The sequence below is a fragment of the Macaca fascicularis genome, chromosome 17, assembly GCF_037993035.2.
Source record: "Macaca fascicularis isolate 582-1 chromosome 17, T2T-MFA8v1.1".
NCBI classification, from domain to species: Eukaryota; Metazoa; Chordata; class Mammalia; order Primates; family Cercopithecidae; genus Macaca; species Macaca fascicularis.
In genome coordinates this window covers 33,366,341-33,390,037 of record NC_088391.1, presented here as the reverse complement: position 1 = coordinate 33,390,037, position 23,697 = coordinate 33,366,341, and the positions used below count along the sequence as shown (strand labels likewise).

Genomic DNA, 23,697 nt, shown 5'->3' with positions numbered 1-23,697 from the left:
ACCATTACAAACACAAAGAGATAGTCACAGAATTTCTAAGTGCTTGCAAAATCAGATATACAACATTTATAAGCCTAGCGAACATTTCAATAATACTAACTGTGTTGCTTATAAAGGGTGATTTAAACAAATATTAATTTTCTTTTTCTTACATAAAGGAAGTCTAGAAGTTGGTTGGTTAAGGCTAGTCAAGTAGCTCAATTATGCTTTAAGCCTTAACGTCTTGGCATTTCTCTTAATGGTCACAAGGGCTGCTCTACTTTCAGTTATCATATTCCAGTTGCAGGCAGACAGGCTACTACAGCTGTATCTATAAAGCAAAGGCTTTATCGCACATCTCCCAGCAGACAAGAATGGCACATAACCACCTCTGCCTGTGAGGAGGCAGGGAAATTGATGATCTAGCTTCCCAGTGTCTATAATGTCTACCTCATGTGCAAATTCATGGGTGGATACTGATTATTTTACTTGACCTATAGAACACTAGTGAAACTGCTGTTGAAAAATTGTAATTGAGACAGTGAAAGAGATCTGACCTAACCAACTCTATCTTGCTTCTAACCTCCAAGTTGTCCTTGTTCATTCCTGGACATAGGCCAAACTAACTTAGAGAGGAACTTAGTTTAGAGTTTATAGTTTAAAACAAAGATGGTAACAGCCTTTCCCAAGGCAAATCTCCTACTCTCTTGGGGACTAGATTGCCTTTGTAGGACTAACAAGTTAAACACAAGATTAGAAATTATGGTTTAGGAGTCATGCAGCTGGAGGCTACAATATTCTGACCTTCCCCAAACTGCCCCTAAGATCAGTGCTTGAAATATATTGCAGAACCTCCACTTGATGGATCAGGTGGTACCATACAGATCATATATAACTGGCTTATATGATCCAGATCATATATAACTGGCTTATATGGCTTATATATAACTGGCTTATATGATCTTGTGGCACCCACCCAGGAACTGACTCAGCACAAGAATACAGCTTCAATTCCCTATGATTTCATCTTTGACTCCCTATGATTTCGTCTTTGACTCCCTATGATTTCATCTTTGACCTGACCAATCAGCACTCCTGACTCACTGACTCCCCCATCCACGAAATTGTCCTTAAAAATTCTGATCCCTGAATGCTCCGGGAAACTGATTTGAGTAATAATAAAACTCTGGTCTCTGCACAGCCAGCCCTGTGTGAATTACTCTTTCTCTGTTGCAATTCCCCTGTCTTGATAAATCGGCTCTGACTAGGCAGCGGGCATGGTGAACCCATTGGGCAGTTACACTAACAATAATTACCCATATTCAGACCTCTGCTTCCTACAGTAAAAAACATTTTAAAAAGGAAGCAAACAAAACAAACAAATCACTTTAAAAGAAAGAAAAAAATACTACTTTTCAAAGAAACAACAGTTCAAAAAAGAAATCTGAAGTAACATAATATGATGCTTCATCTAGCTCCTGTGTCTGTAAATTTTTTTTTTAAATAATAGGAAAAGTTTGCAACAAACTGCTATTTTAAAGTTGCAGACAGTAATTCTCCCAATTGTGACTTAAATTCACTTTTGTGAAAGCAATCTGAGAGCGTTCTCCACTTACACAGACGTAAAGAAAAGAAAATACCTATCTATTGTTCTCGAATAAAACACTGTTAAGTGACCATTTTCCTAAACTTCAGTGGTAAGTGCTCTGGTCTGAAATGTAAATTGCCTCAAGAGGCCAAATGACCACAACAATAACTGGCCTTATAGGAAGTCCTTGGGAATAAAACTTAATACCTGTTCATTAGAACCCGGGCTATAGCCCCCTGAGTAGACCTTGTTAATACACAGGGATATATTTATTCAAATCAGTGATGAAAGGTCAAGTACATTTTGTTTGAGAATTTAAAAGAAAGGTGAAATAATTTTTTACTCAGAGGCAGGTGAAGTATAATTTTCTTGTTCAATCTGTAGCTCAAACAATACAGATACTAGAAATTGTATTATTTTAAGACAGGACCTTTATTGTTTTTGTGTACATAGTTGCAATTTCAGTGTTTGAAATAGCTCTGATCACACTAACACAGTAGGGTGCCTAATTTGTTAATAAATTAAGAGATAAATTAATACAAAATGAAGTGGAAAAGGCTATATTCTAAGACTAATGGGTTGCAGCCAAAGCTACAATTAGTGGGAAAATTCATAATTTTAAAATTACAATTTTTAAAAAAAAATTGAAAGTAAATAAACTAAGAATTTTACTTAAATATGAGAACATAACATAATTATAAATAAAACGTAAGATACAAAAATAAATATAGAATAAAATTTTAATCACATAAAATTTCATCATTAAAATGAATATAAGAAAAAGGTAGATATTTGTTGTGTGTGTGTGTGTGTGTGTGTGTGCGTACATGATGGTTGAAGGAGACATACAGCTAAATACAACATCTATCCATCTTCTTTGTGGGATCCTATTTTTATTTGATTATGTATCCTTTTTCAAGTTTATATACATAAACAATCCTTTATAAAAGATTACATAAATTTCTGTTAACTATTAGTTAAATAAATGATTTTTTTTTAATTTTAGCTCTTTAACACATATTATACAAATAAAATCTTAGAGATAATTTAGACCAACCAATTGCAGAAAAAGGATACGGAGGCCATAAAAATAAGGTATCTTGTTCAAAGTCACACATTATTTGGAAACAAAGCTGAGCTGAGATAATTCATTTGATTCAGCAACAATAATTTTTAAAAGCCTAATGCATGCCAGGCATCATGTTATGTGCTGGAAATACATATTGTTTCCACCCTCCAAGTTGTGATATTCAAGTGAATAGCATAGATAAAAATAGAGTAAAATTTGCTAAGTGCTATAATATAGAAAAAGACAGGGTGCTATGAAAAAGATGGGCATAGGGCCCTCAGCACAGTTCAGGAGATCAGAAGACAAGTAAATACAAGTAAAAGAGAAGTCAGAGTCCCTAGGTTGATGGCAAGGATAGGAGATGGTTGGATTGTAACTCTATCTCCTGTTAGAAATAGGATAGGATAGGAGCTGTATCTCCTGTTGAACATCAACAATTCTTTCCCAAAGTCAGATGCTCTAAGCAAAATGTCTAACCGGCAATCTCATTTTCATTATTAAATGATGTTTTATATGGTAGTAGAAAGCTGCTATTCCACAACAATTTTTCAAAACACTCCATTTTATAATTTGTTAGTTTATAAAAATAGGAATTTATTTTTTGCTCATACATATATATGTAGACTTAGGTTTGGCTAATCTCGGCTGGGCTTGCAGGGGTTGGCTCAAGCTTTAGGTTGAGTCCCAGGCTCTCCATATGCCTGTCATTGTTCTTAGAATATTAGCTCTCCTGGAGACATGATCTTCTCATGAAGAAGGGCAGAGGCACAAGATAATAAGCCCAACCACGCAAGCTGTTATGTGCTCTTTTATATGATGGTCAGTCAGGTGTCCATAAGAGGGGACAAAGGAGAGGATCCAGGAAACAAAATCATATTATAAACCTAGAAACAGGAGGCATGGCAGCCAAGCAGGACCACAAGGGAAAATGTCAGGTGGTCAGGAGGAACAAAGCAGGAGCAGGTAAAAGCCAGGGCTGGAAACTCTACTGGGATTTCCATGGGAAAAGTAGAGCATGGTAAACATTTTAGGATTGGCTAGTTTGAATAATTTTGGTGGGCTATAAATGATACAGGTGGTCCTAAATGCCTGGTACCTACTACTGAGATAATTAAAGTGGGGGAACATTGCCTCCTGGGGTGTGTACAGGCCAGACAGAGGAGGTGTAGCTCTGAATTGCTTAGTTTGCGTATCAAAAGCATGTTCCTGGCTGAGGCCTTTGCTATCCCTAAGAACTGGCTAGCCCTGGAGGGACAGTCTCTCTTCTGCAAAGTTTTAAAAATGTCAAAACATCATAATACACTGAAATTTTTAAGAATTATATAAACAATATACAAGCACATGTGAGACTTCTGCTTGCCATGCATTTGACATCATCCCACTGGCCAAAGAAAGTCATTTGGCTATGTCCATATATGATGAGGCTATGATAAATGTATGGTTCTACAATAATACTTCTACAAAGTATTGAAGAATCTACTGCACATCTCAACACTAATCCTCACGGAATTTTTAAAAATATAATTAAAACATAGCTATATACATATATGTGTATATATATGTATATGAGTATATATGTGCATATGCGTACATATATGTATATATGCATGAACATATGTGTATATGTCTATGTATATATGTATGCATGCATATATGCACATATAGATACATACATGTGCACATGCATACATATAAACATATATGTGCCTGCACATGTATTTACATATATGCATGTGTATATATGCACATATACATGTATTTGCATATACACATATGTACATTCATACACATATACGTACATATATGTTAATTTTTTTTTTACATGGGGTTTCACACTATCACCCAGGCTGGAGTAGTGGCATGATCTCTGCTTACTGAAGCCTCAACTTCCCAGGCTCGAGTGATCCTCCTACCTCGGTGTCTCAAGTAACTGAGACTACAGGCAGGCACCAGCACACCCGTCTAATTTTTGTATGTTTTGTAGAGATGAGGTTTCACCATGTTGCCCAGGCTGGACTTGATCTCCTGGCCTCAAGCAATTCACTCACCTCAGCCTCCCAGAATGTGGGAATTACAGGCATGAGCCACTTGAACCGGCTCCAAAATGATTATTTTTTATTATTTATTTTTGTAAAACGTTTAACATTTTTGATCATCAATTATGATTTTTAATATGGTTATTAACAGATGTTTTGTATGCAGTAGCATCTTCTATTTTTAACATCTTATTCAATTTTTTAAAGTTCTCCATAATGTTCTTCAATGTTATCACAAAATCTGTGCATGAATAAAGGGTAAATATAAAAGCCATTGCTCGAATCGAAAAGACTTTGGGCTACATCTCTTATGGGCAGCAATCTCTGCGGAGTGCATACACTTCGTGACATTTGGCACACTTTTCTGTTTGTTGTAAAAGTGTCTGTGGCATTCCAGCAGTTGTACTTGGATCGTAACTCAAGAATTTTCCTGCAAGTCATTTTGTTAAAAGTGTTTTGTTGAACTTTGGGGACATAAATATACTCTACTTTTTGGTCTTATATAAAGATTGGCTGAAAATGTTACATTAAGAAATAGATAAGTTCTATGAAGTTGGGACAATACAAACTAAAGGGTCATTCCTCTAGGAGAATATTAATTATTTAGATATTTTGAAGTTTGTCTGTCTATGTTAAAAGACAGAATTTAAGATGACTTGGTATATTCAACGAAATCAAAATACTATTGTCTATTAAATTTAGGTTGATAGCAAATATAAACTGCATTATAATTTTGTACAACAATGCAAAAGAAAACACACTGCACTTATACCACCAACTTTGAGTTTCATCGTGATCCCAGGGACATTACAATGTGAAAAATGTGTGGCTTAGAATGTATACATTAGTATTCATTATGGCTGGATCACATCCTACAAAAGTGATGGTGGGAAGAGACAATGCTGTAGATTTAACACAGCTGCGTCATGTTAGACATTACGAAACAAATGCACAAACTAAAATCTGGACTTAAAACCAAGAGAGATAAAAAGCCATTGGTCAGTTTTAAGTGGAAAGTGTCCTGATCAAATTTTCATGTTAGAAACATAATTTTGTTTGCAGTACAGAAAAGGGCACAGGGATTAAAAACGGATACATGATCAAAACAGAGGGGATAATCCTGAGTTATCAAGTCGGGGAGTAATCCAGGTGAGAGATGATTAAAGGCCTGAACTAGGTTCATAGCAAAGACTTGAAGAGTGAACTGATCTTAAGATTACATCAGAGGCAGAGCCAGGGCAGAGAAGATGGTGGTCTCTCATGCGGTGAGCCTCCCTGCATCTGTTAGAATGTCCATCTAATTTTCATTCAGTAAACTCTTAGAGATGACAACCGAGATATTCAAGGTACAGAAATAAAAGATATAATCTTATTCTGTGAGGAGCTATTGGTGTGGTAAACCAAACCTAGCAAAACTGACTCATTTCAGTTTGTCACTGTGATGTCATATCACTGAAGGCAAATCCATTCAGAATCTTGGCACCTTGAAGCACTAACGTTAGGCCTTAAAAATTCCTGTAACTTTCGCTAAAGTGATCCTTGCTGGAGATGTCACACTGTTTTCTAGCCCTTTGGTTGCAAAGAAACAATGAAAGATAAGGCTGTGATGGCTATAGTGGCTCTTCCAGGAGGGGATGGAGGAGATGACTAAGAAGATTCAACAGGACTTCATCCAGTTTTGAAGTCCCTGTTGGATTCATGACTTCTCTTTAATTTTTTACCATTATCACCACAATTATTGCTGTATTAGCAGTAGAAATAAATGATGGCTTAGTTCCAAATGATGATACTAGGTTATGGAAATTCTGACTGAAAATTACATCTCTTATGTGATTAAAATACTCAACTGATTTCATCAGGTTTTTAAAAATTTTTTTTTCTTTCCAGATGGGATGGGAGAGTTCAGTTATAAAATCTTGCTATTCAAGATGAAGAGGATAAAATAATTTGTTATTACTCCCTGTTTCTTCCTCCTATCTGAAGTTAAAGGGAGAAGCGAAGCAGCTGTAGGAAAAGCAACAGCAATCTCTCTTTTAGACACATCAAACATCCCACGTATAAGGACCCCATTAGCCACATGTTCCATAAAACTACCAGTATTCCACCTGTTCCAAAGCAGCTGAACTTGCAATTTCAGACCTGCAAAGCTAAAAGGTGAGGAGGGGGAAATGACAAAAAGACTAAGAAGAGATTAATAAGAGAATAAAGCCAAAAATCTCATATGGTGAGCCTCCTGGCATCTGTTAGTGTGTCTGGAGGCAGAAAAATACCATGATTAATATAATTTGATTCATCGGAGATTCACTGAGTATTAAACAGCTCACCTAGCATTATCTCATTTCTACTAGGGGCAAAAGGATTGTAGGCCATTTAAAATGAAAGCCATACTGTGCCCATCTTCCACAGGATTAGTATAGTGCCTAGATATTATTTCTTCACACAAAACAATCACGTGGTATTTGAGTTAGTGATATGATCTATCTTTTAAATATTCTGCTTCATTGACTAAATGTCACTCAAGATCAGCAGGGAAGAGGAATATAGAAAAATGTGGTATATCACCCACTAAATATTACAATAAGTGAATGAGAAAAAAAAAAGAATGAAAACAAATAAACAAATGTAGTACACATTTACAATGTGCCAACCAAAATTCTAGGAATTTAAGTTGTATTATGTCATGTATTTCTCACAATGGCTCTACAAGGTCAGTAAAACTTTAGAGGAAATAAAGGTAGAGATCAAGTAACTTAGATTATATAATTTGAAATGGAAATGTGACTTTGGCTGGGCACGGTGGTTCACGCCTGTAATCCCAGCACTTTGGGAGGTCGAGGCGGGCAGATCACTTGAGGTCAGGAGTTCAAGACCAGCTCGGCCAACATAGTGAAACTCCGTCTCTACTAAAAAATACAAAAAATAGCTGGGCATGGTGGTGCCCGCTTGTAATCCCAGCTACTCGAGAGGCTGAGGCAGGAGAATTGCTTGAACCCGGGAGGCGGAGGTTGCAGTGAGCTGAGATTGCGCCACTGCACTCCAGCCTGGGCAATAGAGCAAGACTCAGTCTCAAAAACATAAAAATTAAAAAAAAAGTGATTTTATGTATCTTCCACACCACAAAACTGCTCTTCTTTGTCACTTAAGTCAAGAAAAAAAGCCTTGGAAGATACTTTATAATTGTTAGTGCATGTTTGTCCATCATTGAGCTTGGGATTTTATTTCATGCCAGAGTCAACTCTTTGTAAAGTCCTGCGAGGCAGAGATCGTTATGATTGCCTTAATAAATTCATTTATGTGTTTATCAGATCTTAGTTGACCTCAGTTTGTACGACAAACACTTTTCCGGAGCTTGAGAGACGGCAGTTAGCACTAAAGTTTCTTCTACTATGACAGCGATATCCCAGTAGAGTGTCAGAAAATCAATACAAAAAATATAGATGTATATTTATAATAGTTTAGGAACAAAGTCTAAACAAAGCATGATAATAGATTGAGGTGGTATAGGCGAGTAAGAAGCTGTTTTAGGTCAGAAAATCCATGAAGGCCTTTCTCTGGAAGTAATACCTGCAGTAACCTGAATTAAGTGGTGAGCCATGCAAATATCTGGGGGATGAGCATTTGAGACCAAGGAGGAATTAATGCATTGGCCACAAGGAGTGTATTTTTTATGTTCAAGGAACAGCCAGGAGGGCAGAGTAGCTGGAGAGGTGTAAGAAAGGTCATGAATAGTAGAAGATGTTATGAGGCCATGGTGACTCACACAGTGCTATTGACATGGGAAAGGATTCATATTTTATTACAGCTGTTATAGAAAACTATTGAAGGGATTGGAAAGGATTTGGATTGTGTTTAATAATATAATTCTAGCATGTCTGGAGAATAAATGATAGCACGTCCAGTGGAAGCAAGGAGGAGAATAAGGAGGCTATTGCAAAATTCCAAGCTTGGTCTAGAATGGTGAAAATGGATGCTATGAGAACTGCTGAGATTCAGAATGTATTTTAAATACGAAGCTGACAGGATTTGGGGTATAACCAAAGGAGTCTGGAATGAATCCAATATTTTTGCCTGAGCCATTTGATGAATTGTGGAGTTATATCCTCAGATGGAGGACTGTTGGGGAAGATGCAGGTTTGTGTCTATGAATGCCTGTACATGTACTTGTGTATGTGTGTGTACATGTGTATGTTTGCGTGTGTGAGAATGTTTGGGGAATCAGGGGTTCTGTTTTTGGGCATATCTTAGATCCCTATTAGTTTCCCAGAATGAAATCTCCATGAAAGCAAGGATTCTGTCTTGATTATTGTTACAGCACATAGAACAGTGCCTGAGAATTATTAGCAGGCAAAAAAAAAAAAAAACAAAAACAAAAACAAACAAACAAAAAAACCATGTTTGTTGTGTGAGAGAATACATAAATTTATGAATGAAAATTGAGATGTTGTAGCAACTGGTTCTAAAAATTTGAAATTAAGGTGGAGTTATTGGCATAAAGTTTCTATAATCATAGTATTGAATGAGATTATGTTGGGAGATTATGCAGACACAGAAAATACTCCAAGGATTGCTTCCTGGGGCACCCAACCAAATATTTCAATAGAAATAGGAAAAATGTCCACCAAAAATCCTGAGAAGTTTTGGACAGTAAAGCAAATAAAAAGCAAAAAGAGTGCTATTTCTCAGAAGACAAGTGAAGGAAGTGTCTCAGCTGAGAAAGGACTTTTTATTATATTTGAAAATGTGGACGTCATTCTAATTTTGAAAATATGCTTATATAAATATAACTTGGACAAAAATTACTAATATCTGTTTTATAATAAGATAAAATCCTGCATTGAAGTAAACAACATAGAAATTTGTGATTTTTTTAAATGTTCAAAATTAAAATATATCTAACCCACTTAACTGCAGGCTATTGAAAGAGCATTGGCAAGAAAATAATTTGATACTGTCTCTATTCTCTCTAAAGAACATGGATTAATTTATCAATACAAGTAAGTATAGATTAGGGTAACCATATACATTTTGTAAAACTGTGACACATTTAAAAGTGAAGGTGGCACAATTTTTAATTATGCTAGGGAAATAAGCATTATTCCTGATTTCCTTAGGGCTATCAAGACGTAGGGCCATCCTGTCAAGGTGGGGCCATGGATAATATACAGAGTCGTGGTCCAAGAAAATAAATGAAGATAGTACATTTCAGTGGGGCATAAGTAAATATCTTGGGTGGTCTGAAGTCAAGAGATAGCATTTAATGAGGAGGCAACCAGGTTGTGCAAAAGAGCAGTAGGTCTAAGGCTCTGAAGGATAGGCCTGATAAGATTACGTTTCTAAAAGAAGAAACGGAAGAGTGTCAACCGAAATGCCAAAAAAGAGTGCCCACAAATGCTAGTGTGCATAAAAATAAATAATCCTGGGTTAGGGAAAACAGTAATAATCTTTACAGTTCTGCCAGAGCTGGTTTCTTTTAATGGGTTTCTTTTGTTTATCTCTTACCTCCAACAATTTTTACATTCAAGAAATGTTACAAACTGGCTGATTTTTTACAACAGTGGAGGAGGGATCCAAACACCTATTTTGTAGGTCCAGTTATAGGAGGAATTATTTACATGATCTTAAGAAAACAATTGGGGCAGGGTACAGCGGCTCACACCTTTAATCCCAGTACTTTGGGAGGCTGAGGTGGGCAGATCACAAGGTCAAGAGATTGAGACCACCCTGGCCAACATTGTGAAATCCCATCTCTACTAAAAATACAAAAATTTGCCGGGTGTGGTGGCGGGCGTCTGTAGTCCCAGCTACTAGAGAGGCTGAGGCAGGAGAATCGCTTGAACCCAGGAGGCAGAGGTTGCAGTGAGCCGAGATTGCACCACTGCAGCCTCAAACCTCAACTTTCACTGTGTCTGAATCTCAAAGTAAATAATCCTAGCAATATATTTCATAGGATTATGGTAAGTATCTGGTGACATTATTTATGTTCATAAAGTTTATAAAGCTTTCTAAAATTGGGAATTTTGTATATTCTAATATGATTGATTTTTATATTTCCCAGACAAAATACTGAAAGTAGCACTTGAAAATTATTTATTCATGCTTCTGGCTGTGCAATTTCCCAATAATCCATAAGAGGAATCTAGAGATGGGATCTTTCTATAGCTATGCTATTATGCCATGTGCACTTTCAGAAGTTAGTGATTGAGTTTCCGTTTTAATATAGAATTCTACTTTGCTTATGGATATTGGATTTGGAAATGCAAGCATGTTGCTTTATAATGCCCCTTCTGGTGATAACTTCGTACTTCCTATAACTTCTGCCTGGAATATTATTTTTTATTTGTGTTAATACCAAGTAAACTCTTGTTTACACTTCAAAGCCCATCTAAAATATTTCCTTTCGTCTGTCAAGACCTGCATTAGGAGCATGTGCAAATGTATAGTGAGATTTAAGGATTAGTGCAGTGAGTACATCAAAGGCGCTCCTGTTACCCAGTTCTGGTGCCCTTTTAGCAGAATATGGAGGAGACAATGCAAGCACCTTATGTTGCATCTGTGCACCTTTTAGCCTTGCGATGTGAGCGGGTCTTGTGTGGTCGAGAGTCAGAACATCAGGATACTAATCTTTGCTCCACAACTTGTTAGCTGTGTGGTCACTGCCTCCTTAACAAAATATAGAGAACGTCCCTGTATCCTCTGTTACAAAATAAATGTTAGAATTTCTGTTCACCTCAATGTTGTTTAAATCACAATCAATTGAAATAATTTTTAGTCTTCCTGATTACTAACTTGTATCAAATGACTTACACATTAAAATCATTATTTTATTATTTCATATAGTCTTTTAGAAAACTTTAGAAATAGAGTAGCATATGATTTGCTAAGAGAATGTAATCAGAAGGCATTTTTTAAAAAACTGTTACTTAAAATAAACATGGCACATGTCTATTAGAAAACCCATTTTCTGCGAAGTCTTTCTTTGCAAAAGGCCAACAGAGAGAGACTAACTAGCAGATGTGTGATTTTTTTACAACTAGGATGGTGGCAGCTGAGCCAGGATATGTATTTCATTTAGAGACCCATGGCCAGGAGAGAGGCCAAAAGGGGAAAAAAAAAAATAGATGTCTACTGAAGATAGACAGGTGGGCATAAAGGTGAAGCTAAATTATGAGAAGCAGCTCTGGAGTGAGCTATTTCCCTATTTTATATGGACATGCTGAAAGCATGTTGTAAATAAGTAGGGTGCCTAAGAAGCACAAGATGTCGTTGTGAATCTTGAGACCCCTTAAGCATCAGACTGGATGTGCAGAGATGGTTTAAAGGAGTAGTGAATGGGCAAAGTGGGTCAAAGTGCAAAATATCATAATGTTTAATGCATTCTGCAAAGATAGACATTTTAATACCGGCTATTTGGATGCAGACATTAACAAAGGGTGAGCAGAAAAAAGAAAAAAAGGCACTCTATCTAAAATAAAAGAACTTCCCCAAAAGCACAAATAAAGAAGTGGAGGTGAGGGGCGATGGCAAACACAGGAAACAACATTGCTGATTTGAGATCAGAAGCCCAGAGGTTAAAAGTGTGTCCTCAGGCACCTGTGGAAAAGAAATATACTCAAGAATGAATCTAAACAGAAAGATGTATTAGTGAAAGAAGACTGGCTTTATGGGCTGTAAATAAGAAAGTTTTACTAAAACACTTTTGTTCTTTGTTTCTTCCTGAAGAACATTTCAGACAGGAAAGACAAAAATAGACAACATTAGCCTCAGGAAGAATGCTTTTTTTTTAAGTAAAAATGCATAGATGTAAGGATAGAAGCAAAGGCAGTTAATGTCATTGGGTCACTGTCCTTCCTGCAGAAAATACTAAGTTCCTTATGATTATTTCTGAGATTCCATTGAACTTCAGCGGTCTATCATTCTACAAGTAAAAGGAGGACTTTGGGAGAGATTAGTCACGAGCAAAATGTGAGAAGCTTTTTCAGTCCTGTTTTAATTTGGAGGTGGGGTCCAAATATAAAATTTATTTTTATTTACATAGTCAAAAATAAAATTTATTTTTTGTTGCCATTTGTTTGTTTTTAATGCAGTTTGCCATGAATGAACTAAGTCAGCATTTCTCTGAAGGCTCTTGGTGAGTACAAAGTGGACGTTCTGTCTTTTTGAGAATTGCCATATGATTTACGCAATTGCCATACTGATTAAGGGTGGTAGACCAAACAAATAAGAAAATTATAATTATTTAAGATTAATAAGAAAAAAAGATACACATTTCTTTAATATAAGTTTTATGTGACAAGGGAGTCTTCACAAGAACATTATGACCTGAAGAAATGATTAAATGTATAGGCTTTTATGCTACGTTTGATGAAGAATGTATAGAAATGGAGAAATACGATTAAAGAGTGTGATCTAATGGTAATAAACTGGAGGGAAATTTAGCAAAGCCTATTTGTTCACATTCTTCTCTATGACTGTTTGTCATCAAAGATAAGGACACTTGTTTTCTCTGGGTATAAAGAGGGTGACTCTAAAATGAGGGTCTATGACCTGCTTCAGGGGAAGGTCAGCCTACTAAAAGTGAAGACAATTAGGATAATGACCATATGATACTCCTCTTCCATGTAATGAATAGTAAATATATTTTATCTTCCTTATTGTTTTCTCAATAACATTTTCTTTTTTCTAGCTTACTTTATTGTGAGAATACAGTATACAATACATGCAACATGCAAAATATGTGTTAATCAACTTTTTAGGTTTTTGGTAAGGTTTCTGGTCAACAGTAGGCTCTTTGTAGTTAAGTTTTGGGGGACTCAAAAGTTAAACATGAATTTTCAACTATGAGAGGGGATTTGTACCTGTAATTCCAAGGATCAACCGTGATAATACTATTAAGGAAAATTTTTTTAGGTAAGTATGTGCCTAGCACTCTTCAAAGAACTTTACATTTAATCTTTACCATGATCCTGTAAAGGAAGTGCAATTATTATCTTTATTTTATAGATGTTATAATTGAGGCAGCCTATTCTCCCATGGTTTTGAAGGGTTTAGAAGTAGACCTAGGACCCAAATCTAGGACATCTGACCCTTCTTTTTTTTTTTTTTTTTTTTTAATTACACTTTAAGTTCTAGGGTACATGTGCACAACGTGCAGGTTTGTTACATATGTAGACATGTGCCGTGTTGGTTTGCTGCACCCATTAACTCGTCATTTACATTAAGTATTTCTCCTAATGCCCCTCCCTGATCCCTCCACCCCACGACAGGCCCCGGTGTGTGATGTTCCCCACCCTGTGTCCAAGGGTTCTCATTGTTCAGTTCCCACCTGTGAGTGAGAACATACAGTGTTTAGTTTTCAAACATCCGACCCTTCCATACCGGGTGAACTTCACTGCTATTGCACAGAGATCAGAAAGTAGAGACCTTTCCCGAAGTGTTCTTTGCAGACTCATCACTTAAAAAGTCTCAGGAGAGTGGCCTATTAAAATTTATCAATAGTAGTTATATGCTAACATATCTTAAGCGTAAATGAAAACAGATGCAGTGTAGAGACTGCATTGCCTTTACCAAACCAGGGTGCGACTCAGTAGGTTTATTGGGCTCAGGATAACGTAGTATCTGAGTATAGAACTGGAATAAAGATTATCTAGATCCAGATCTTGGCTCTGTCCTTTACCATAAATATGACTGTGAGTTAGCTGCTTAATTTGAAGCTGCTTAATCTCTATGAGGCTCAGTTGCCTCTTTTAAAAGGTATATTAATGATATATGTCTCAGTGTTTTTGTGAAAGAGTACACAAAGTGCTTTGTAAGTTTTCAATAAATGGAAGTTATTATCATTATCATTATTATGCATCTTGGAAGGCTCAGAAGAACTCTTAATGTGACAATAGCTGCTGATGACACTAAAGAGAGAAACAAAGGAGAGCTTTTTCTTATTTACTCATATCAAACGTAAAAGTGTTAATAAGGAGGCAGTGGAACCGCAAAAGAAAAAAAACGAAAGAGAGAAAGCAACATAGTTATAAGAAAGGAATCTCATTACCAAGCACATGTATTCAAGGATTTTGAGTATGTATTTCAAAATAAAAAGGGTTTTTTTAATTGAAAATATTAGTAAACAAGTAAACATTTAGGAGAGAATATATAATGTTTGATGAAAACCTTCAATAGTGCAACTCTAAGTAGTAGTCACTTGCTCTAATTATATTAATGTTAATTTTGTAGTTTAATATGTCTTCTTTCTAAAGACGATATGGATGGGTATTTTTAAAAAAATATTTGTCATGTTATTTTATTCTTTGGTAGAATTTTACTATTTGATGAATACAGCTTGTTGTCCAGTACTATTTGACATAAAACACATTGATGAGTCAGTAAGCTGATCTTTGAAATCCTGCTGAAAAACATTTTTAAAGTCACTTGTAACTAAAATATATAAATATAAAACTGAACACCATTCATCATCTAAATTTAATTTATAATTTGTTTTAAACATTTACTGAAAAGTCAAAAATGTCAAGCATATTAAAATGCTGGCCTGACAGAAGCCCTAAGGGAAAACAAACAAACAAAAATCTCTTTTGGTAGCAGAATTAAAAAAACAAAGAAAGGACTTGTTCTTCTGGACTGAACTGTATTTAAATCTCAAAAGATGGACATCTCACAACCTTCCTACAGCAAGCAGTGTGAGTTAATAATTGATTATTTTATTAATTATTAAAATTATTGAAGCTGGAACTCAGATTTCCATTTTACATTTACATATATAATTATTCTATTAATGGATTCTAGCTGAAATAAAAGAGAAACAACATGAGTCACTGGGGCAGGGGGTGGGATCGATGACCTCTGGAGATTGATCCCAGTGTTCTCACAAATTTCGCTTCTGTTATCGGGTGCTATAGCTTTTTATAGTGATACTGCTAGAGCCTACTCAAGAATTGGACTCGTTCTTTTGTTCCATGAATGCCAGTTCTGCAGAAGCCACTGTGATAGAAATTCAAATGTAATGAAAAACAAACATTCACTCATTTATTATCACTACTTGTCTGCCACAAAGACAGATTTTGAGGGAAAAAAAAAGTTAAATGAAATAGTTTCTGTTCTCCCAAAGCTTACTTGAGACGTATTAGGCAGGAAGATACACAAACAAATAAAAATGTGTTTGCCATTTGTAGGGAAATTATATGGTGTTTTAGAGTTTCATGGAAGATTTAATCTTTCAGAGAAGCTTGGGGAGACTCCCCTGGGAAGTGACACTTGAACTGATCTGTAGGAGGACATATGCGATGAATAACAGAAAGGGCATTCAAGGCAGTGAAAATGATACAGTCAAAGAACCCATGGAGGAAGGAAGCCTGGCAAATGCAAGGGGAATAACAAGATGAAGGTGGCTGGAAACAGAAAGCAGGAGCAAGCATAGTTTAATAACGTTGGGATGAAAGAAGCAGGGAGACCATACAGAGAGGGTTGGAGCCACAGGACACCATTAAATGGTTTTAAATAGGTAAACAAACTGGCAAAGTTTGCCTTTGGAGAGAATCACTCTGGCTGCTGAATGGAGAACAGATTCAAGAATGCCAAAGTGAATGTACATTGACATTTTAGGAAGATTTGAAAGTGTCTAAGCAAGAAATAATGAGGTTTTTGACCCTCCAAGTGTTGTCCAAAAGAACATTTTGCAATGATGGAAATCTAATCTGTATTCTACTGTAGTCACCATTAGCTACATGTGGCTATTCAACACTTACATGTACCTAGAGTGACTGAGCCACTGAATTTTATGTTTTTTTTTTAATACTAATTATTCCAAATTTACATTTTAAAAGCCACAGGCTAAAAAAAAAAGGCACATGTAGCTAATGGCTAATGTATTGTACAGCTCTGCTCAATTGGATTAGAGTTTAGTATATTAAATGATTTCAGTACATGACCATATGGCCAAAACACTGTAGTTCAAAATAGAGATGAAAACAGAGATAACATGAGAAATATCATTACAGCTACTATCTGGAAGAGCCCAAAGTTGAATCTAAATTACTGTCATGCTTCACTTATCAATGGTGATGTGTTCTGAGAAATGCATCTTTAGGTGATTTCGTAGTTGTGCGAACATCATAGACTCTTCTTACACAAACTTAAAGGATGTCACCTACTACACACCTAGGCTCTATGGTATAGCCTACTGTTCCTAGGTTACAAACCTATATCATGTAAATGTACTGAATACTGTGGACATTTGTAACACAATGACATTTGTACTATCTATACATAGCCAAACATAGAAAAGTTACAATAAAAACACAGTGTACTAGATAAAAAATAGTGCACATATATGGGGCACTTACCATGAATGGAGCTTGCAGAACTGGGTGTTGTTCTGGGTGAGTCAGTGAATGAGTGAGTGGTGAGTGAATATGAAGGCCTAGGACATTACTATACACTACGGTAGGCTTTAAAAACACTATACACTTAGGCCACCACTAAATTTATAAAAACAATAATTTTTCTTTAATAATAAGCTAAGCTTGCTGTGACTATTTTACTTTATAAACTTTTAAATTTCTTTACTTTTTGACTTTTTTTGTAATAACATTTAGCATACATTGTGCAGCTGTTCAAATGTGTTCTTCATAGCCTTATACTATGAGCTTTTATCTATTTAAACTTTTTTTAATTTCCATTTTTTTACTTTTTAAATGTTTTTGTTAAAAATAAAGACACAAACACATACATTTGCCTAAGCCTACATAGGGTCAGGATCATCAATATCATTGTCTTCCAGAGCTGCATCTTGGCCCACTGGAAGGTCTTCAGAGACAATGACACACATGGAACCGTCATCTCCTATGATAACAATGCCTCCTTCTGATACCTCCTGAAGGACCTGCCTGAGCCTCTTTCACAGTTAGTTTTTTTTTTTTTAATAAGTAGAAGGATTACACTCTAAAATAGTAAGTGTAGTATAGTAAATGCATAAACCAGTAACATAATGGTTTATTATCATTATCAAGTATTACGTACTGTATAAAATTATATGTGCTACAATTTTATGTGACTGGCAGCACAGTAGGTTTGTTTACACCAGCATCACCACAAACACATGAGTAATATGACACACTATGATATTCTGACAACCATGACATCACTAACCCAGGAAATTTTTTAGGTCCATTATCATCATAGGCGACCACAGTTGTATATGTGATGTGGTCTGTCATTGACTAAAATATCATTAAGACTGTACTTAGTCTCTAAACCTTGTTCTGTTTCTTTCTTTTCTTATGGCTTTTTCCTCTGTAAGAAGTCAAAGGCAGAGAGAAAAAGACAATAAAAAATATCTTCAAAGAAGAGAAGAAATCTGATCTTTCCCTACGTCTGCTTAGTTGGCATAACTGTAGGATGTCCATAGTTGTGGCTTTCCTGGGAAAATTTGATTTTACACTGGTTATCCCAACCTAATATTAATGGTATCCCCTTACACTCTCAATAGTGTCCGGTTTGGATGATAAATTATACGGTCTTTTTAGCCAACTGCTACTGAAGCTGTCAGATTTATTGCACAAAATATATTTCTAAAAATAAGTAGCACGAGAGGAAATATGGCCTCAAATTTCTTGGTTAAAGTTTCCACTAGAAAGTTTTAAACATTAAAAAGTACAAAATTAATTACAATTATTGAATGATAAAGTATAACATTGTATGAAGTTGATGACTGTTAAAACTATTTGAGTGTTTAAGTTTTGTCAGATTCTCTTTGGTAATGTCAGTTAAGTGTCTTTCATTAATTCTTATATGCCTCACTTTTCCTGTAAATAACTTATTAACCACCCACTACTTTTTTTCTGACTGATTAAATGATATAAATGTTGAGAAAAACAACATGAATGACATAAATGCCAAGAATCAGTTGCAATGTAAAAATATGTTTAATACAGAGGTTCTGTTTATGACTCCCAAAAACATACTTAAGGAAGCACACAGTTAACTGACATCTAATATCAGCAGCTAATGAGGATTGGTAGAAAACCTTTATTTTCTTACTCTGTAGTCCATTTGTGAGGAGCTTAATATAAGAAAGGTAGTAGGTCAAACTAATAAAGAATAGGACAATGTACTGTTCCAAGAACTTGTCTAAGGATATTCCAGTGCCAAAAATGATCTGAAAAATTGAGATAATTGAGAGTCTTTGATCAGAAGGGTGTAAAATAATGTTGGAAATAATCAAGTGAAGATGTAAAGCTATGACTTGGTTTCCCGTGCTGAGCATGTTAACATTCTTCATTGTTCCTTCTTGCATGCTGAACATGGCTGACATTTTTCAAAGTAATGAGAAACACTATTGAGTGAAGTTCTTTTCATCTTTGCTGTCCACATGTATCGCTACCATCCGAAAGTTGCAGTTGCATATAGCAGTTACAAAGAAAAGGATTGTTCTCATGCAGGCATGGGTACTTGAAGGGGCTGTATCAACACATAGAACAGTTAGTCACACATTATCCTAAGTTAGCCTGCTGGAACAGAGAGCAAAAGACCAAGAGGTAGCAAACAGACAATTTAATCCACAACTGCATCTTCTGCATTTACTCATTTATTCATGAGTCACAGACTATAGCCATAGGATAAAGGACTTTTAGTCACATGAGGGATATTTTCCCAGGTGGCATCCAGAATAAAAGTTGTTTTTCAACAAAATCTTAATATATGAAACTCTTCTAATCATGTAATCTCCCCATCCCCTCACACACACACTACTTTTTGGGTCAAAGGAATCATTTCCTGTATTTTCATGGAGTTTTGCATAAGTAATCAGGCATAGAACCAACTCTTATGAATCATAGATTAATGAGAAGCTTTTTTTGAGTCTGACTTATGTTAAACACAGAGAGAAGATGTGTGAATTCTCTGCACTCACACGAGATTTGCTACAAATTAGTGTGAATTGTAGACTGATGAGAGGCACAGAATGGGACCTGCACATCATACATATTCAAAGACAGGAGAAGAAAATCTTGATGAGTACCAGGTCAGAGATTTCCCTAAGTTATTCCTAGTAATCACTTTCTCTGATGCCCTGAAAAGTGGAGAGTGAAAATTACCCTCAAACCTACTCTCAGTGATGGCTATCAATTATTTGTAATTGATGTACATACTTATACTTAAATTAATATTTGAAATCGTCAAAGGTATTGACATGCTTCGGTTTGTGCACATGAGGTAGTAAGCAGGCAGGGTGAAGCTGCGGTGTCCTGGGATCTCTGCCAATCTCCTTTAAGGCTCAAGCCATGATCAGTGTCTTCCCACACTTACCTGTCTGTCTAGCTATAATATCTTCTGTAGGCTGAAGTTTTCTGAACTTTCTTAGTACAGTCTTAAAACGTACATATGGGCCGAGCACAGTGGCTCATGCCTGTAATCCCAATACCAGCACTTTGGGAGGCCAAGGTGGCAGATCATGAGGTCAGGAAATCGAGACCATCCTGGCCAACATGGTGAAACCACCTCTCTACTAAAAACACAAAAATTAGCTGGGTGTGGTGGTGCATGCCTGTAATCCCAGCTACTCAGGAGGCTGAGGCACGAGAATCACTTGAACCCAGGAGGCAGATGTTGCAGTGAGCCGAGATCGTGCCACTGCACTGCAGCCTGGTGACAAAGCAAGACTTCATCTCAAAAAAAAAAAAAAAAAAGTATGTATGAACTTCTGTTATTGATATTGATCATGACCTATTTCTCATTTGCAGTTACGATTTTTCAGTTTAAACTCTATGCAAACATTTGTTTGTTGCCCAATTCCCATCTGAAATGCATCCCATAACTGAGTATGCTATTACATATTATTTCTGTTTTCTTTTTAAAGATGTATTCTTCAGACACAGAGTGGATAAGCAGCATTTCTTATAGAATGATTTCTGAGCTGTGCTCATTTCTGTTTCAATGTGCAATATATTACAAATACACAAAGAAAGGCGAGGAAAGAAGGCAATCTAACCTAAGACTTGGTAGAACTAATTTGAAGGAAAAGAAATACTGTTGAAAAGTTGATGAAGAAACTTATAGCTATGTGCATAGTGTGAATGAATGGAACATTAAAATACTCAGGACTTTAATTCTTTTTGAGTTGCCAGATAATAGAATACAACAGGGGCACATGTAAATACAATTAAAAACAGAAGTTATTAATTGCAGTGAGAGATATACAAAAGTGTGACAAAAAGTTCCAAGGAAATGTGAGAATATAATTGGGAACTCAAATAAGACTCTGAGCTTACCCTAAAGTCTGGTAGCATTTTGACAGCTCAATGTGAAGTAGAAGAGCATTTCATGTGAAGGGAATAGTATCTCAGACATACTCAGGAAAGTATATGCAATGTCAAGTTGTCAGGTCGCACAAAGGATAAAGATATATTATGAAAAAGATAAAATAAGAATTGCAGAGGTATACTGAGACCAGGGCATGGAAGTCTTTGAATTCTATGCTTACACACACGGATTTATTTAGTAAATGGGGGGAGTCCTTTCATAATGTTTGACTATGACCATACATGCACTTTAGGATGATACTTTGGTAATGACATGTGGAATAGACCAGAGTAGACAGATAAAGACTATGAACAGTCTGGATTAGAGATACGGAGACCAGACCTCACTGGTCAGAATGGAGAAGAATCCTCAAACATGATACTATCTCTTCCTAAAAACTGTGTCATAATGACATCCGAGGGCCTCAGTTTCTACAATAGTAAATGTTGGTTGAATGCAGAATCAAAAGGGTGTGATCCCTGATAATACAGAAGGGAAGAGGCAGTGGGATAGAATCTTAGATGAGGCTTTGATATGGTTTGGATTTGTGTCCCCACCCAAATCCATATTCCCTTGTAATCCCCAGTGTTGGAGGAGGGGCCTGGTGGGGGGTAAATGGATCATGAGGGCAGATTTTCCCCTTTCTGTTCTCATGATAGTGGGTGAGTTCTCACAAGACCTGGTTGTTTACAAGTGTGTAGCACCTCCCCCTCTTTCTTTCCTGCTCCAGCCATGTGAAGATGTACTGCCTTCCCTTTGCCTTCCGCCATGATTGAAAGTTTCCTGAGGCCTCCCCAGTCATGCTACCTGTACAGCCTGTGAAACGGTAAGTGAATTAAGCTTCTTTTCTTTATAAATTTCCCAGTCTCAGGTATGTCTTTATAGCAGTGTGAGAATGAACTAATACAGGTTTCAAAACCTGTGTGATTGGAAGAATGAAAAGGTTGTTAGTAAAAATAGTAGGAGAATTATTATCTGGGCATTAGGAAGACGAAATTTTCTTGCAATGTCATAGACAATCCTGTTCTAAATTCTAATTGTTAAAATTTTCAAATTTTATGCTTATTTATCAATTAAATACAAGTCCTGACTTTAGAAAACATATAACATGGTTTGTACAAATATAATGAATTTTTAAACATACTTCATTTAAACATGTGACTCATTAGAAAACAGAATTGGAAAATTTCATGTAAATCACAGATAAAGACAATGGCAATATTTTCGTTTGTCTTTGTTTTGATTCTGACCCTCCCTCTTGTCACCCAGGCTGGAGCGCAGTGGCACATTCTCAGCTCACTGCAACCTCCACCTCGGTGTTAAAGCGATGCTCCTGCCTTAACCTCCTGAGTAGCTGTGGGATTACAGGCGCCCACCACCATGCCTGGCTAAGGTTTTTTTTCTGTAGTTTTCGTAGAGAATGACTTTTATCATGTTGGCCAGGCTAGTCTCAAACTTCTGACCTCAGGTGATCTGCCCACCTTGGCCGGCCAAAGTTCTGGGATTACAGGCGTGAGCCACGGCACCCGGGGAAAATGGCAATTTTAATGAAATAATGAAGACACCTACATCACCGTTATACATTCAACATTTTAAGAAAATTACAAATTAGTGATAAGTTCATAGAAGTGTGTAGCACCTCCCCCTCTTTCTCTCCTGCTCCAGCCATGTGAAGATGTACTGCCTTCATTTTGCCTTCCGCCATGATTGAAAGTTTCCTGAGGCCTCCTCAGCCATGCTACCTGTACAGCCTGTGAAATGGTAAGCCAATTAAGCCCATAGTCTACAAAAACAAAAGCTTATTTATTTTGAAAACTACTTGTTTTTTTTTTTCCCTAAAAATGAGATCTGTCATGAAAAGCACAATTTTTGAAAAATTGTCTCCCTATGACCTCAAGGGTTTTATTAATTTTTTTTTTAATTTGGGGGTTTTCTGTGTTTTTGTTTGAGTTAATTTTTTTTTGAGTTCACACAATCAGAATTTTTATCTTCTAGATAGCAAAATGTCAACTTTGTCATGTTAATCAGCTTACTGTTCTCATAATAGTCATTGACAACAACTCTTATGAAGTATACAGATATTTACAATTTTCAGCAGAGCACAATCTCTAATGAATGTTTCACAAATAGAGCACTGGCATATTTGTTCTATTTAATTTTTACTATAATACTTTGAGTGAGGTATGGATATTCTCCTTTTACGGGGTGATTTTTTGACATTATGATGCTAAGTTAATTGCCAATAATTAGTAATTTTTTGGTATGACTCCAGGTGCTGCTCACTTTCTACTACCCGTCAGCTACTTCTTCACTGTCATTGACGCCCAGAGTGCTTCTTCTAAGGTGCCTTCTTGGGTGATATAGTAGCACCAAGTAATGTCTCCAATGTTACCACACAAACTACAGTTGCTGTGTAAATAACCTTGTGCTTCTACAGAGAGGAAATCTGTCTATTTCTCTGTAACTGTCAGGGAAGATATGGTTCAGTCTGAATAGCCTCTCACAAAATACTCTAGACAATGGCATTAGTAATACTGTAAGACTGGAACAGAAGGGATTAGTGAGTATCAATCAGCACGACTTTTCAAATTAGTTTAAAATGTGTGTATTATGCATCCTAACATTAGGAACCCTGTGGGGAAAGCTTGTGGAAACTTGGATGTTACATAGCGGGTTTTGCTCTTCAGACCTGAGCATTTAGGTCTAACCCAAAATCGCATGTT

At 36.2% G+C, this 23,697-nt stretch overlaps 1 long non-coding RNA gene across 1 annotated transcript in view; it reads left to right on the top strand.

The window, feature by feature from the left end:
• LOC135968019 (uncharacterized) overlaps positions 1 to 22,748 on the top strand; it is a 50,186-nt gene extending 27,438 nt beyond the window's left edge. Inside the window, exons 2-4 of the long non-coding RNA XR_010582445.2 lie at positions 12,757 to 12,800; positions 21,705 to 21,800; positions 22,640 to 22,748. This is a non-coding gene — a long non-coding RNA (uncharacterized lncRNA). The remainder of the gene's footprint in view (positions 1 to 12,756; positions 12,801 to 21,704; positions 21,801 to 22,639) is intronic.
• Positions 22,749 to 23,697: the final 949 nt, after the last annotated feature.